The 16003-nt window shown below is 42.9% G+C and overlaps 1 protein-coding gene across 1 annotated transcript in view; it reads right to left on the bottom strand.

The window, feature by feature from the left end:
* Nucleotides 1–15221, bottom strand: part of wnt5a (wingless-type MMTV integration site family, member 5a) — a 48408-nt gene extending 33187 nt beyond the window's left edge. Inside the window, exon 1 of the mRNA XM_039800962.1 lies at nt 15186–15221. The gene's annotated coding sequence lies outside the window, so the exon portion shown is untranslated. The remainder of the gene's footprint in view (nt 1–15185) is intronic.
* Nucleotides 15222–16003: the final 782 nt, after the last annotated feature.

The following is a 16003-nucleotide window of genomic DNA, read 5'->3' as shown; positions in this document are numbered from 1 at the left end:
AAAGCAATGATAGAGAATGACTACAAGGAGGCTTACACTGATCACTGAACAGCAACGCAGTTTGAAACCCACATACATATCTATAGCTATTCATTATTCTTTTGACTCCCCCTTTTTCTTCTCATCTCTCCACTTCTCTCCTCTCTCCCTCTCATCTCTCCCCATTTTTCTTTCCACCAAAAGGGAATCCAAGAAATGTCCACAAAACATCTTTCACCAGTTGTTAATACTGTTTCTGCTTTTCCATGATATAGTCACGGTATGTTGCCTCATTCCACATGCACACACACACACAAACACACACACACACACACACACACACACACACACACACACACACACACACACACACACACACACACACACACACACACACACACAGGTAGACCTCATGCATGCACGCATACAAACATGCACTCATTTGAAGTTACGGGTCTTAACCCATTGGAACTGTTTGAAAACTCAAAATTCTTAACTTCTTGTTAGTGTGTGTGTGTGTGTGTGTGTGTGTGTGTGTGTGTGTGTGTGTGTGTGCAGTGGTAGGATGGGACGGAGGTAGGCCTGACTGAGCTGACATAACAACTGACATCACATCACTGATAAAACTTGTGGCCTGTTATCTCAGTTTGTGTGGTGCTGGACTCCTTAGTTGGCAGCAACAACTCAGACCTGGAAACCCCCTCTGATGATCAAGCAATTATTGGCCCCTGTTGACATGTTGTATTGAGAAAATATGCCCTTAGTAGGTGGTGTGTGTATATGTGTCTATGTGTGTACACTTTAAACCCTCCCACAAGACCAATGAGGCCTATTAGTATGAAAATGATAATAACCTCTGTATTTGAACTAATTGGTGCACAGAGGTAGCCTGGTTGACACCATAACCTTCTCAGTTGTAACTGAGAGTGGGTCTGGGCAAGGTTCATTCACAGCCCATTTCCAAAGGGGCATCACCAACGGACGCTGCTCAAATGCCTCTGGGCGCAATTGGATAGTCCTTCAACCAATCAGACCAACGATCCGTGTGACATAGCAGCTACAGCGGCATCAACGGGTTGCAGCGCTTCGGTGGCCGTCATGTTGAATGTAAACAAAAAGCTGCTCGCTGTCGCTGTGCTAACGTCATCGTGTAAAGCCCGCCTCAACGGTTGTGATTGGTGCCTCGATTTGGAAAAATTGGAAATGGGCTTGAATGGGCTCTTGGCCAAATGGACTTGCAGAGCAAATCTCAAATTTGCCGGAAGTTCGTCAGGGTTTTCTCAGGCTAGCACAGAGGCAATCATTTGCAAAGCCTTTTTAACAGCCAAAGTTGTTCTAATTGCCAATTTGAAGGAGCAAACAGAAATGGGAATGAAAGAGAGATGCAAGAGTTAGGCAAGAAAATGTATTTGTGAATGGGTTGTTTCCAAATTCAAAGGGACAGCTCTTTATGTGCAAATGTGTAAAAATCCAAGGGAGCTATTCCTTTGATCGTGCACGTGGATGTGCGCAAACACACACACACACACACACACACACACACACACACACACACACACACACACACACACACACACACACACACACACACCACACACACACACAGACAAACATACACATAAACAAATTATGGCTAAGCCTAGTTATTACCTAAGCAAACAGAGTTAGTCTGAATGGAATGCCTGCTGGGAGACACACCAGTTCCAGACACAAAGCCTTGCGTTACAACGGGGAAACAGACACACACAGTTTCAAAACACACACACACACACACACACACATTTTACACACAAACACTGTGTGAGAGAAATAACTATGTATATATGTAATTAGAAGGCAAAAACAAAGCAAACACATGTTTGGGTCTTGTTCTCTGGCCTGCACTTCAGTTCATTTGCACTGCGGTGCAGGAGGTTCTGCTAAGCCATTGTTTTTGGTGCTGCTAAACACATGATGTCTTGCTGGAGTAGAAGGAGGTTGAAGCTGGCCATGGATGAACATAGTTGGCCGGGGAATATCATTAGCATATAAAAATGAATACTGTATATATAGGTTTTACTGAGCAGTGATTGTTTGATTTCATTCCCAAAGCGTTTTTTAGTTTTTCCTTTGTGTTAACTCAAATATACAGTATGTATATTCTGCATGCACACACACGCAAGCAAGCACGCACGCACGCACGCACGCACGCACGCACGCACGCACGCGCACGCACGCACGCACGCACGCACGTTGGCTTTCCGTGCCAGCACACAAGCTTTATTGGTCAAGAGCGCTTGATGATTACGAGCTATGTTTCACAGCTAAGAGGTATTTAGCACATTTTGGTGCCTGCTCACAAATTCTCTTTTTAAAATATATCTGAAGAGAATGCAAACAAATAATTCAAGTAACTTTAATCTTACATTATCAGTCGCAAAAACATCCTATTAATGAAACCAATGTCATGTAACTTCACATAAAAATTACCTCTACACTGCTCTGACTCACCTGTTATTGAGTATTTGTTGAATAATTACACTGCACAGCCATCGTTCAAAGGGAGAGATAAAAGCAGAGAGAGAGAAAAAGGAAAGAGAGAGAGGGGGTAGACAGAAAGAATGTGACTGAGAGAGAGGAAGGCTGAGAAATTAAATTGAGATGCAGAAGAGAAAGACAGATTGCGTCCTCTCTGGTATGCCATCTTTACGATCTGTCTGTGAAAGAGCTAGTGAAATTGAACTCAGGTGTAGTGTGATGGCGAAAAAGCCATTTCCCTATTAGGGCTATAGGATCTCACGTAAACAAATTACACAAATACTTTCTCTATAAAAGAGAGGGTGAATTTCATCTAACTGTGCAGTGAAACCTGAGCGGGGTCTTGTTTATGTGTGTGACAGAGTGTTTACATTGTCCTCTGCTTCCATCTCTTCAGATGGGGAGGAAGCCAGGCCTCGGACAGTTTTACTCCTGTCACACTACCTGTCTGTCTTTGGGATTTCTTTTATGGAGAACATGTGCTGGGTCTGTGTGTGTGTGTGTGTGTGTGTGTGTGTATGTGTGTGTGTCTGTGTGTGTGTGTGTGTGTGTGTGTGTGTGTGTGTGTGTGTGTGTGTGTGTGTGTGTGTGTGTGTGTGTGTGAAATGCCAACCATTGCTCTGTCCTCATTACAACCAGCATAACCACTCAAGACTGATGAGTTCAAGGATGGAAGACAAAGTAGGAAGAGAAACAATGTCTATGCACATGACTAAATGACTAATGGCCATGACTTTGAGCTACTAACTGCCTGTGATTTTAACTATTCTATGTAACATCACATACTCGTCACAAACATCACAAACTGTTCTTTGTCTTTTTTTTCTAACCTTTTATTCATCCAGATGGTTTGCTAATGCCAGCAACACCTTGCCTCACCTTCCCAGCTGTTTTGTTCCACCTGGTAGCTGACTAAAGTTGCAGTCACACCAAATACACTCCCCAAACAAATCATTCACTTCCTCTTGTGACTTGATCTCGCCTTATCAATATCCAGGCAATTTCAGAAAGAGAGGTGAGATTGACCTTTCATTTATATGGCAGTTTACCTTTTCTTGTTTGCATAACTGTATGGGGAATGCTAAATGAGCACCATCTACACAGCTGACAGTGAGTACCATGACAGGGTCAATAAAAAGTTTGATAAAAACATGGATCATTTTGAACTTTAAAAAATGCAAATGTTAGTTGGCTAGCTTGTGCTTGTAACCCTGCCCACACTATTTCCTGTCCCGCCCACTGTTTGCCACAGCAAGCAAGTCAATTTCAACCTTCCCACTTCTGGTCTGACCACGGCATAATACAACCGCAGCTTTCGAATCTTGGCCACTGAGTACAAGCAGTAACACTAGAGCTTTAAAGCAGAACCCATTCAACTAGCTAAGTCTTCACAAAGGCTTTCTCCAATCATTAGTTCATGGAAACAACTGTAATATGTAAATCAAGCCAAACATCAAGTACAATAAGCTTGCAACGGTCAGACCTCAGTGACCTGATCTGATTCATAATCCCGACACCTAGAATGAGCGTGCAGTAAACTGCAATGCTGTTCTGAGATCAGTAGGAGGAGGACCACCCAGCAGCGGGGCTAATCCCATAGCTGCAGGGTTGAAGCCTTGCTGCGCACACACTCTGACAGGCTAGGCCACTCCTGGATAGGATATTAGAGTGGGGCGAAAATACAATGGCACCTATTGATAAATGGTGTTAGGTTTTATCCTGCCATGCTCTACTCTGCTTTTGGTGAAAAAGAATAATTAAGTAAGTCTCTCTTGCTCACTTACCTCTCTCTCCCACCCTCTGCCAGCTGGTGAACAGTCCAACATAGTTTTAATTACAGATAGGTTATAGCAGTGTTTTTAAAGGCCTTGTTGGCTGTCACAGGATGCTTAATAGAGAGAGAAGGAGATGATGTGCAAAAAAGGTCTCTGGCCGGAAATGAACAGGGGATTATGTGGTAACTTTAACCACTCAGCAACCTGAACGCCATGGAAAAAAAGTTATTTGTAGAAAAACATGTTTTTTTATATTTTTAGGTTTTGGTATTAGTACCGAAATTTAGGTAACATACTCATACTAGTATGAAACATTTGAAACAACACCCAGCCTTTGATATACAGAACACACTTCTAACACACACACACACACACACACACACACACACACACACACACACACACACACACACACACACACACACACACACACACACACACACAGACTCAGTTATAGGCTGCTAATTATTGTGAATGGGACCTGGTGCCTGGGGCCGCATGCTGAGTTACAGAGACTTAAGCCAAAATTATACTGTCTGTGTGCGCAAGTGCAGGAGCATCCACCAGGGTCCGCATGACGTAAATGTCGTCATCAGAGGGTATATGTGTAGGCTCTGAGCAGACCTCTGCATACCGCCAATTCTTTTCAGCCACTCTGCTACAAGTAGTAGCGTAGCAATCTCCTGCACGTGTGGAATTTGTCCTCCAAGCGGTTAGTATAAACAGAGCTACTATGTGCCTATGGGGTCCGCAGCTGTCCGCATACTTGAAAAAATTGACAGTAAGTTGGATGTCCGCACAGAGCCTATGTTAGGGAGCATACTCTCTAAATACAACATTTTAGTCACACGGACACCGGCGGACCCTGGCATGCGAACAGTTTAATTTCAGCTTTCATAAGGAGCCCATTGACACTACAAGGGAAAGTTGGAAAGTCTACTTCATGCAAATGTGAGGGACAACCAGGTGAAAGCCAATTTAGCTTGTTTTAATTCCCACATAAATAAAGCACAGAGTCATTTAATGCTCCACTTATTGAGTATGGGATTGCTTCTGTGCAAAAACAGGATCACAATGCCAATCAATCTTAGTGTTGTAATAGAACAGTTTTAACAACGCAAACAACATGGTAAAAAAGACAGAGGATGCAGAGTATGTATGATGTGCTCAACGCAACACACCCACAGAGCTACAGCTTCATGAATGGCCAGAGACTGACTACTACTTTGTATTTGTATGTGGAAAGTAAATACAGCCTAACTCAACACAACAACTCAGTTTTGATAAAGCATATTGTAATTGAACACTTAGCACCCAAGGTTACTGTGGGCAACCATCTCTACTTTGAGCAAGGCTTGCTTGGCAGAAACACAGAGAAGGCTCACTGCTGGTTCTGCTTTAGCCCGTCAAATAGACTCACATCAAACACACAGCCAGCAGCACTCTACAAGATATAAGAGATGGAGAGAAAGAAAAAAAGAAACAGAAAGAAATGGAGAGGTAGTGACAGAGATGCACTGATTCAAAGCAACCCCCAAAGTGGAAGCCCGGGGATAAACAACCAATCAGAAAAGGATCGCTGTCCAGCCCAATCAGAACGCATTCCAATGAGAATCCTCTCCAGACCCAACCAACTAACCCCCGGAGGTATGCACAAAAAAATAAGATACATACACACAATATGACCTAGATACACAGCAGCATCTTAACTAAGGTCCTAACTAAGGTCCTGACCATGTCGGGATTTAGCACTACTAAAACCCAGAGAGTCTGTCTTCAATCTACTGTAAGTGTCAATCCCCTCTCTCTACTGTAACTGTTCATCTCTATGTATGTAAGTGTGTGTGTGTGTTTGTTTGTGTGTGTGTGTGTGGAGGGGGTGTCCATGATTCCACTGCAGACAGATGGGATTGATGTCTGGACTCATTCCTGGCAAGGATACTCTTGTTTCAGAGTGAAGAGCAAGAACGATAGTCGCGGGACAAAAGGATGTCAGCGTGTGTGTGTCTGTGTGTGTGTGTGTGTGTGCATGCCTGTATGTGGTGTGTGTGTGAGCATGAATGTGTGTCTTGCTGTGTTTGATAAGGAGATATACCTCCTTTGGTATGGAGAAACAAGAGTACAACATGCTAAGTAACAAGGGTGCAGGGATTTGTGTGTGTGCGTGTGCACACACACAAACAAGTTTGTGCTTGCCTGCTTACAGTATGTGTGTGTGTGCTTGCAGTTGTGTATCTGCCAGTTGTGTGTACAGGGTTGCATGAGAGTGTGTGGTTGTATAGATCCCCTCTTGGCAGCGGCAGTGTAAACTGAGGAGGGTCTTACATGGGCTTTAATCCTGTGCTGAATGTCATCGTACAAGTGTGGCTTTTCCACGGGCCCAGATAAGAGAGAGAGAGAGAGAGAGAGAGAGAAAGGGAGAGTGAGTTCTACTGCACATGTGTAAGTTGTATGCATGTGCGCATGTGAGCCTAAGCGCATACATGTATGGGAATGACACCCTTGTAAAGTAGCCGGACCCATTGGTTTGATGACAAGGATTATAGCTGTGACATACAATAAACTGTGAGGGACAGACAGAGCAGCTACAGCACTACAGTAATCTGCTTGTCTAGTATTCTAGTGACAGAGAGGGCTACTCTGACATCCAATTCTAAGGTTTCACTGGAAAACACAACCTGGCTGAAAACTACTCAGCCCCATAAGCTGAGCTGTGTTGAACTATCTTTTGTTCAGGCCAGGGGTTTATACACTTTTTTCAACATGGGGCCCAAATGAGAAGTTTATTCTGTAGCCCCAAGACTCAAGGGTTTTAAAACATTTTACTACCTATGTCATATGGCTACCCTGCAGCAATAGGCCTGTGACCATTTTGGGATTTGAAGTCTAAGTTGAACAAAACTTATACAGGCTTGAATAGGTCACAGATATAGAATATCAGCGACTCTTCTTTTGAGGAAAAGAAAGCTATCATAATTAATTACACTGCACAACATCAAATATGGAAGAACGCGTTGTTATTCCGACAAATGGCAACACAGCAAACCTCGCTTTTTACAAGCTTCCCTGACGTGGATGACGTTTGGGAAAGTGTTGGGCTAGTGTGAGACTGTTATACTAGGCCTAATTAGTGGTGAGTCCTTAATGATGAGTGGCAGTCCAAAGGTTGTTGATGTTATTACAGTAGCCCAGCGATAGCCCAAGTTATGAAACCTCTCCGCTGACTCTGCACTGGGATGACTTTCAGCAGGAGGAAACAGGTAAATTCCTGTTAGTTTTCCTCTGCAATCCTACATGGAGTGTCCGATAGCAGCTTGGGCATTTCTAGAATACCGAAAGAAAATAGTGAAATTCCTTCTACTATTACTTATTAAAATACATTTAGTGTTATTTCTCCGCCACAGTGTTTCCGTCTGTGTCAATCTTGATCATAAATGCTTGCTTCCTGTTAGGCGATTTAAGTGTATGCATGTCTGCGTAAGTGCGTGTGCATGTGTGTGTGTGTGCGCGCGCACGTGCAGTGGTGCTTCAGTTGAGGCATCACAAGTGCTGTTTGTTGCAGGGTGTGCTATCTTTTAAGTGAGGTACAATATCATTAATGATCAAGTGTCACAGGTGTGAGTCCTCTAGTTTGTAGCAACCCCACCCCACACCACCCACCCCCCTCTCCCTCTATCTGCCCCTGAATATCTCCCTATGCCTTGGAGCAGTGGGCACGTCTGTGATTGGCAGCCTAGGAGTGGGTCTATATGTTAAAAACACAGATTGGGGAACAACACAGGACTTATCCAAGACCTGAGGCTGTGTGGTGTTTTTAGTGCTTTTGGTGTGTGTGTATGTGCTTGAATAAGAGTGTGTGAGAGAGAGAGGAGAGCACAGGAAGTCTGAGGAAAATAACAGGTTTAAAGTCAAAAGGCTGTCTCCAAATCCCTATACCTCCCTCCATCAGAGCCTCTTTGTGGATGTTCAGACTTTCTCTTTGGGATGTAATCCACCTTGAACAGGGGATCTGACCTCCGGAGCATCCTACTGAGAGTTCTGTTATGCACAATGATTTTGCTCTCTAGCACGCACACACACACACACACACACACACACACACACACACACACACGTAATTGCTTGCCAGTGTCTCCCCAGGTGCAAGTTTCTCCTGAGGGAAAGGTTTTTGTGTGCTGCCATCGCCATAAGCTCACAAAACACCCTTATAATCCTGCCAATCTCTCTCTCTGTCGCCTCTTCTTTTTCTTGATCTTTCTTTTACAAACACACACACACACACACACACACACACACACTGTAGAGGGATTTCCATGAAATAAAATAAAAGGAAAATAAATGTGGTTGGCGGGCTGTACAGTAAGAACTTGCTAAAGATATTAAATCTGTTTTCCCATTTTGACCTCAATCACCCACATCTGCCACAATGTAAAGATTTGCATTTCTAATTTTTTATATAATTTCTGATCTATTCTTGGTCTCTGCCACAAAAGTACTTGGATGTGTCTTGTGGCAATGGCATTTGAAGAAGCGATGGAGAAAACTGATAAAGAGTAAAACAGAGAGGGAGAGAGAGAGAGAGAGATGAAAAATAGCAACAGCTTCAGGTGTACTGATTTATGACTGTGGGCTGGCTGAGCCATTTCTGCACAGAGAGTTTACAGCCACAGACACAATCACACCTGGCATGTTCAGACAGAGAGGGGATGATGAGGTGGTTCAGTAAAAGTATTTCATCTTACTGTATAGCCATATCTACAAACTTTGAATGTTTCAGTAATTATAATTTAAAAAGTAATAACTCATCAATGCCTTGTAAATGTGCATATATATGCCCAGTCAATCAGGGTAAAGCCAGTTTTGAGGGTTAATGTTACTTGCAGCATGTTCGAGATTATGAACCTGAGCCAGTGAATTAGTGGTCATAAATGAGAAAGCACTATAGCGTCATTTCAATTACATACCAGAGAAAGAAAAGTAAGTGCTTATTGTCTTCTGGCAGGCGTGTTTGTGCACTTGAACTGAAAAACCCTCAACAAAAACGACTGGGAAAAATACTTAACTACCACATTGTAGCATAATGCTTTAATAAAGCTAGTGAGGTCAGAGCACTCAGCAGTGCACAGTTCAAAAGGAGAGAAAGGCAGCACTGAGGTTATTTCTTGAATTGGGGATGTCAACCAGACTGTATAAAACACAAACCTTCAAAAGGTCCTGGGACATGCCTGATACAAAGTTTAAAATGCCCTGCCTGGTTTATTGTTACATTTTTACTCTAAATGTACCTACAATTTAATACTTCACATAACAAACTAGAACTAAACTGCTAATAAAATCAAATCCTTAAGAAATATTAAAGTAAAACTAATTTTAAAAAGTGCAACTATAATAACCTTGGGGCACTGGAGAGCGTGACCAGTGATAATGTCTGGGCTCAGGGACCACTGTGGCTGCAAGGGGATGCTGACTCAACTCACTGGACAAATCCCATTTTGGTCCCACTCGGTTGGCTTGGATGAAAAAAAGGCTTGTCACCGACAGGCCTCTAAATCACTTCCATCATCTCCGCTCTGAAACGGATAGCAGACATGTTAGGGTCAGTTGAGGTGGGGCCTATACAATTAATTGGCTGCCAAGCCCCTTAGATCTGCATGTGGTCGTTGCGCTGCCCTCTATTTTCTGTGTTGCCCGCACAGGACTGCTTAGATCTATTCTGATTAGATGAGCACACACATGGAAATGTTTACTGCATGGATAAGCACTGATAAGTAGGAATTAACCTGTGATCATACTGTAGAACTAGAATTACCAAACCTCCATATTCACTCCTGCACTTTTGCAGAATTGCACGAGCAATAGTGTGTGTGGCCATGTCTCAGCGTGTGTAATGAGTGTGTTGTGGGTGGGGAAAGGGAGCTTATTCAGACAAACTGCCTTATGATCAACACATCAGGTGTCTAACTGTCCTCTCCTGCCTACAACTTCAAGAAAACCACAAAAAAAATCATGAATAAACTTGTCTGCCTCACAACATTGCCAGTCCTTCTTCCCTCCTACCTCCTCCCCCCACCTCGTTTACTGTTTGCTGGGGCTGAAGAAGCATCTCTGGGTCCTGTCTGTCTATAGCTGCATACATTGGCAGTGAAAAAGCAACTCTATCACCGCTCTTCATTCACCTACTTAAAGGTAATAATTTGTGTGGCATACAAATATGCAAGATGATTAAGACTGAGCTCCTATCTCATGCCAAAAAACACTGCTTCCTTTCAGAAACAGGTTTTTCTAATTTGCTGCAGAATGCAGTCAAGAACTGATGATGTTTTTTTTTTAAAACATGTATTAACTACTGTAAAAAAACTAACATATATTAACATTAATATTTTGTAAGCATTCAACCACTGCTGCCATTAGTCTTGGACCTGTGTGCTATCAGATCCTCATGGGAGGTGTAATTTGTAACTGCATACATAAAGAGCTATAGCATGATGCACCTTCAGGAGGGCCTTTTGGAAAATAATTCAGGTGTTGTTTCAGGATGGACTGAAACAGATACAACAAACTCAGATGTTGATTCTCAGGTGTTGCTGAGATATCGACTTCTCTCCACTCATGTTTAATCTGGTGAAACAACCTTTGACCGCACAGACTAATGACGCTGACAGCTGGCTGAGGGATGGCCTCGGTCAGACGCCTCTGCTGACCTGCGAGCTGTGGTTCATTGGTCACCAAAGAAATACTGCACAGCACAGCTACACACGTGTGAGACGCATTCCCAAACATTCACTAAATGCACACACAAGTATGTATGTATGCGACGCGTACGCACGCACGCACGCACGCACGCACGCACGCACGCACGCGCGCACACACACACACACACACACACACACACACACACACACACACACACACACACACACACACACAGTTGGTACCTATATAAGGAACCAGAACCAGAATAAGGAAATAGAGTGTCTAGAAACGAGTTTAAAGACTGAAACCAACGTATTTATAAATTAACACTTTCTAAGTTGTGTTGATTACATGGGGCAGATATTTCTTCAGGCGCATCGTAAAAATATGTGCCTTCAGCTTGTAGTAATTAATGTGTGGGATAATAGTTGTTTACACCGGAGATTAATGCTGGCACACAGTACAGAAAAAGTGGCACGGCCGGCTCGACCATTTTAAATGCAGCTTGCTGACTTTTCTTTCAAAGCCAAATCTTTCATCAAATGTCATGTCATTTAATTAAAAGGAATGTGAACAAGGTGACATTAAAAGCCAGACACATCTGAGCTGTAAACTGCTATCATCGTAATTATAAAATTGTAGACACTAAAAGGTGATGTCACTTCCCACAATCAATAAGGACATGTTTTTATTTTCCCATTTTAATTCTATTCACTGTATTCACTGTTTGTTGGTGATGTTTCCCAAGATATGAGAATACAAAGAAGAGTAATCTCAAGTTCTGAAGAGCTGAATATTCATAAAGCATCCACATCAGGATCACTAGACCTAACACAGTTTTACTGACCTTTACTATTAGTCACTTCAGTACCAAGGAGAGTGCATGCCACAGGTCTTAATTAATAAATCAATAAACAACATTTTACTCTACAGCAACAAAAAAATACCATCCTCACTGTCAACAATTTGACTAGAGTATGGATAAAATCAGATATGCTGCCCATACATCCTATAAACTAAAATTACTGGAACAGTTTGCAGCCACAAATTCGTTTATCTGTGTTTTTTGGCCCCCAACGGTGCCTCCTAGGCAGCGCTGCCTGGAAGGCACCATTGGGAGGCACTGGTTATGGTTAGGGTTAGGGTCAAGGTTAAGGTTAGGGTGAGGTGCCTTGAAGGCAGCGGTCGCAGTGCTGCCTGGAAGAGTTGGTGGCAAAAAACACCATCGAATTCACTCTCTGTTACTGTCACTCTTGCATACAGTACATTGTTTTACTTACCTAGCTTTGTATGTTTCTCATTTACACCTGGTTAGTTGAACCAAGATAATTAATTCAGTTAACTCCAAACAACAACAAATACAAGGTTATGTCAAGTTTTAGGAAATCCAGAAATCCAAAAGTAATGAAGTCTATATGGCTGAATGGCTTCCATGGTTGCTGTAGTTTGGGTTCATGAGTTTAATAGGTTGTTATGTCAGTTTTCACTTTTGGTAGGGAAGGGGCATTGGATCTGAAGGTAAAACCAAACAATCAGGATCAGGCAATTAAGAGACAAGTGCAAATTTAATTTTAGAATAATAAATGGGATTTAGAATCTGCTGCACAATTTCAGATTCCCACTAAACTTAGACTCCTTTTTCTGGACTTGTTTAAAGCTACGCATACACAAGAGTGGGATGCTTACTGGCATACACAATGTAGACATACAAACATTGTGTGCAAACAGAGCATGGGCAAATGAAAGCCATCTTCTTGACTTGTTTTAACCTGAACAAGGCCTCACTCCTTCCTGCTTGCACACACACACACACACACACACACACACACACACACACACACACACACACACACACACACACACACACACACACACACACACACACACACACACACACACACACACACACACACACACAAACATATTTCTGTCCCCACTTGGAAAGCCTCTCAGCTTCTTTTCGCTTCATTCAGTACAAATAACTTCACGGTGGGATAAAAGCATAATGTTTCCAGAAAACCTCTTCCCCCCACTTTGCTTCACTCTTATGGCCCCATGTTCTCCTTCACTTTTTCCTCCAACCCCCTTCTCTTGTGCTCTCTGTCCAAAATGACATTCTTATTTCATTAGAGGGGGGTCTGGGAGGCCAAGAGGGTAAACAAAACCTCTGTAATCAACAGCAGGACATACACAACCACAATGAGCCAATCAGAGCCCAGTGTCCTTTTATAGAGAACCATGACTAACCAATACAAATACACACCTGGACGCTCAGAACTTCAACTTGCCAACTGAAACTCAGCACTTAGGTTTGTGTGGAATCAAAATGTAGCATAGCACTGGGAGTCAAGGTTACCCATAAGGAACACTAGTCAAAGCATGAATTTTGCAAAGACACCGATACACCCACATACACACAGATCCCCGGCTATTTGTCTATCGGTGCTGTCATCTCTGTTTGCTCATATTAGGGAGGGCTCACTCAGGGACAGGATATGGGGATTAGGTCTGGCCTTATTGCACTGTAGCTACACACCGCTAAATAGCTCCCATCTGTTCTCCCATTGAGAATGGCTAATACACGTTAGCTGCGCTCGTATTGTGCGCTGCCAGAATAACAGCAGTGGATAGATGAGCAGCACTGATATCGCTAGCCACAACACCATTCTGTGCTAAAGGCTAATGTGCCTGGCTTATTCTATTAGATTGGGATAAGAAGCACTAATACACACATACATACATACACACACGTGCATACACACACCATCACGATATCTGATTGGAGATACCGAAGCAGTAGGCTAGTCACAGGTCCAGCTCTAGGTTTACCTTGAAGGGATATACGTTAGAGCAGGGCAAGCTGAAATCTGGTGAGAGGTGGAAAGAATAGGAGTGATGGAAAAAGATGGAGAGATGGAAAGAGAGGGAAAAAGGGGGCAGTGTGGTCTGTTTCACTACGGTGAATCCTGACACTGCTGCATTCTCAGCACACATGGACTGGATTATAGGCTATGTGGGCTGCTCCGGCACTGTATAGCTCAGCAACGATCTCTTGCACACACATACACATACTTGCAAATGCACACACAAACATCATAGCTAAACAAACTAAAATGTTGCACTGCAGGAGCATAAACCATTTGCTCACACACAAACTATAGGAATCTTAATCCCAAAAGCAGCACTAGGGCAAAGTGCACAACTACTAAGTCATTGAGGTTAGAGACAGAATCTGCTTGTGATGGTCCACCTGTGGATTACTGAGGGGGGGGGGAAGAGATGCACTGGAAACTATGAGTATACCATGCTGCCTGGTTTTCTCTCTCGTTCCCACATGAATACATAAGCACCCTTCTCTTTTCCCTCTCTTGTCTTCGTCTCTCTTTCTTTATCTCTCACATGTACATTTATAAAACTGTTTTTTTGCTGTCTCTCTTTGTCTCACACACACATGTCTTAGCTCCAAGCAAACCATCACCCGCCCTCCACAGACCTCTTTCCGCACGTCTGCGTTAAAAAGCATCCTGAGTCTATGGGGGGCTTTGATATAAAACCCCCCTAAACAGGAATTATCCTTTATGACTCTGCATTCTTCATTTTATGTTTTTTTTCAGCTTGCAGCCTAAAAAAAGGCCTCATGACTGTTCTGTGTTGTATTGCAATTAACTACCCCACACACTGGCACACAACAGGGTGGGGTAGCCCGGTAAAACTTTACTACGACTAAAAAAAGGTAAGGCGGGGAGAGACAGACTCGTCCATCTCTGGTTTTTCTCACTGTGTCGTTTTTATCACCTATGGGCCCTGGTACGCTTTCTTTAGGCTGCCGCGTGTACTTGTCTAATACCACACAGTTACCTATATAGAGACAGAGCGCACACACAGCATGTGGCACAACCAGTATAGGAGCACTTCATAGAAATGCAGCCATAAACCTCTGAATCAACTGAGGTTCTTTAGTCGACTGAAATTCATAAGCAATGGGAAAAGGAGCCGGGTTCTATTACACTCTCTTCTGTCAGAGTTGGGTAATGCTGTGGTTATTGTGGTGCCATCAATGTTCCCATCTAATGGTTACTCGAGCCCACTGAAGAAGCCTATTGTGTAGAAGATCATTAAAATATCTGGAGCAGATATACAGTACTACACCCTTGCAAGGAATACATTATTTCTAAAATTAGTAAAAATAAATTTAACGATAGCTGTGCAAAAGAAACTCACTGTGGAAAAATGGATGCAGGGTTTCCATGGCGATGCTCATCAAGCCCATATTCCCTCTTCATCGTCCTGTGATAAAAAAAAAAAAACATGTAAAAAGTCATCATCATCAAAATCGTTCTAGTACTTAATGTCAAAAGTCAACAATGGAGATGTATGTGGCAGAAACAGGCCCCCTTTTACACCAGATCCTTTACTGTACAAACTCTGGCCCAGTGGTTATGTATTTACAAGTAGAGTCTCATTGCCTAATGGTATGGTCCTCCAAACCTCCTGTGGCATTTAATCAAAACAATCCTGTTCATGTTCCTTATTCACAAAAGCTGTGTATGATATCATAAAATGTTTTCCTCAGTGTGATTGTTAGAAACCAATAACTAAACACACAAGGGGTTTCATTGGAGCTGAAACTGTGCAGACAAGAGCCCTGCTAACAGGAAGGCTAATTCACTCAGACATTAACATTACAATGGTTAGCATGAGCTGGCAGCTCACTATAGCCAAGCTCATGCCTGCATAATGCTAAACTAGGCTACGGCAAGTCTATGCTACACAAGTGCAAAAAAACACAAGGGCCTTGGCTTCAGTCCACAGCGGCTTTGGTTGGACTGAGTGGTTGTGACAAGCTCGGTAAACTCAGTAGGCTACACCTAAGAAGCTAAGCTATAAATATAATGGCCTTTCAATGGAACATGCTAGATGCTAAATGCTAACATGCAGTGAATGGCTGTGACAGGCCCTGTAAACAGAGCCAGGCCTATAACCACTCATTCTGCCAGGTTAAACACACACACACACACACACACACACAAAACACAAAA

The sequence above is a fragment of the Perca fluviatilis genome, chromosome 5 (assembly GCF_010015445.1).
Source record: "Perca fluviatilis chromosome 5, GENO_Pfluv_1.0, whole genome shotgun sequence".
Classification (NCBI taxonomy): domain Eukaryota; kingdom Metazoa; phylum Chordata; class Actinopteri; order Perciformes; family Percidae; genus Perca; species Perca fluviatilis.
This window is presented reverse-complemented; position numbering and strand designations above follow the sequence as displayed.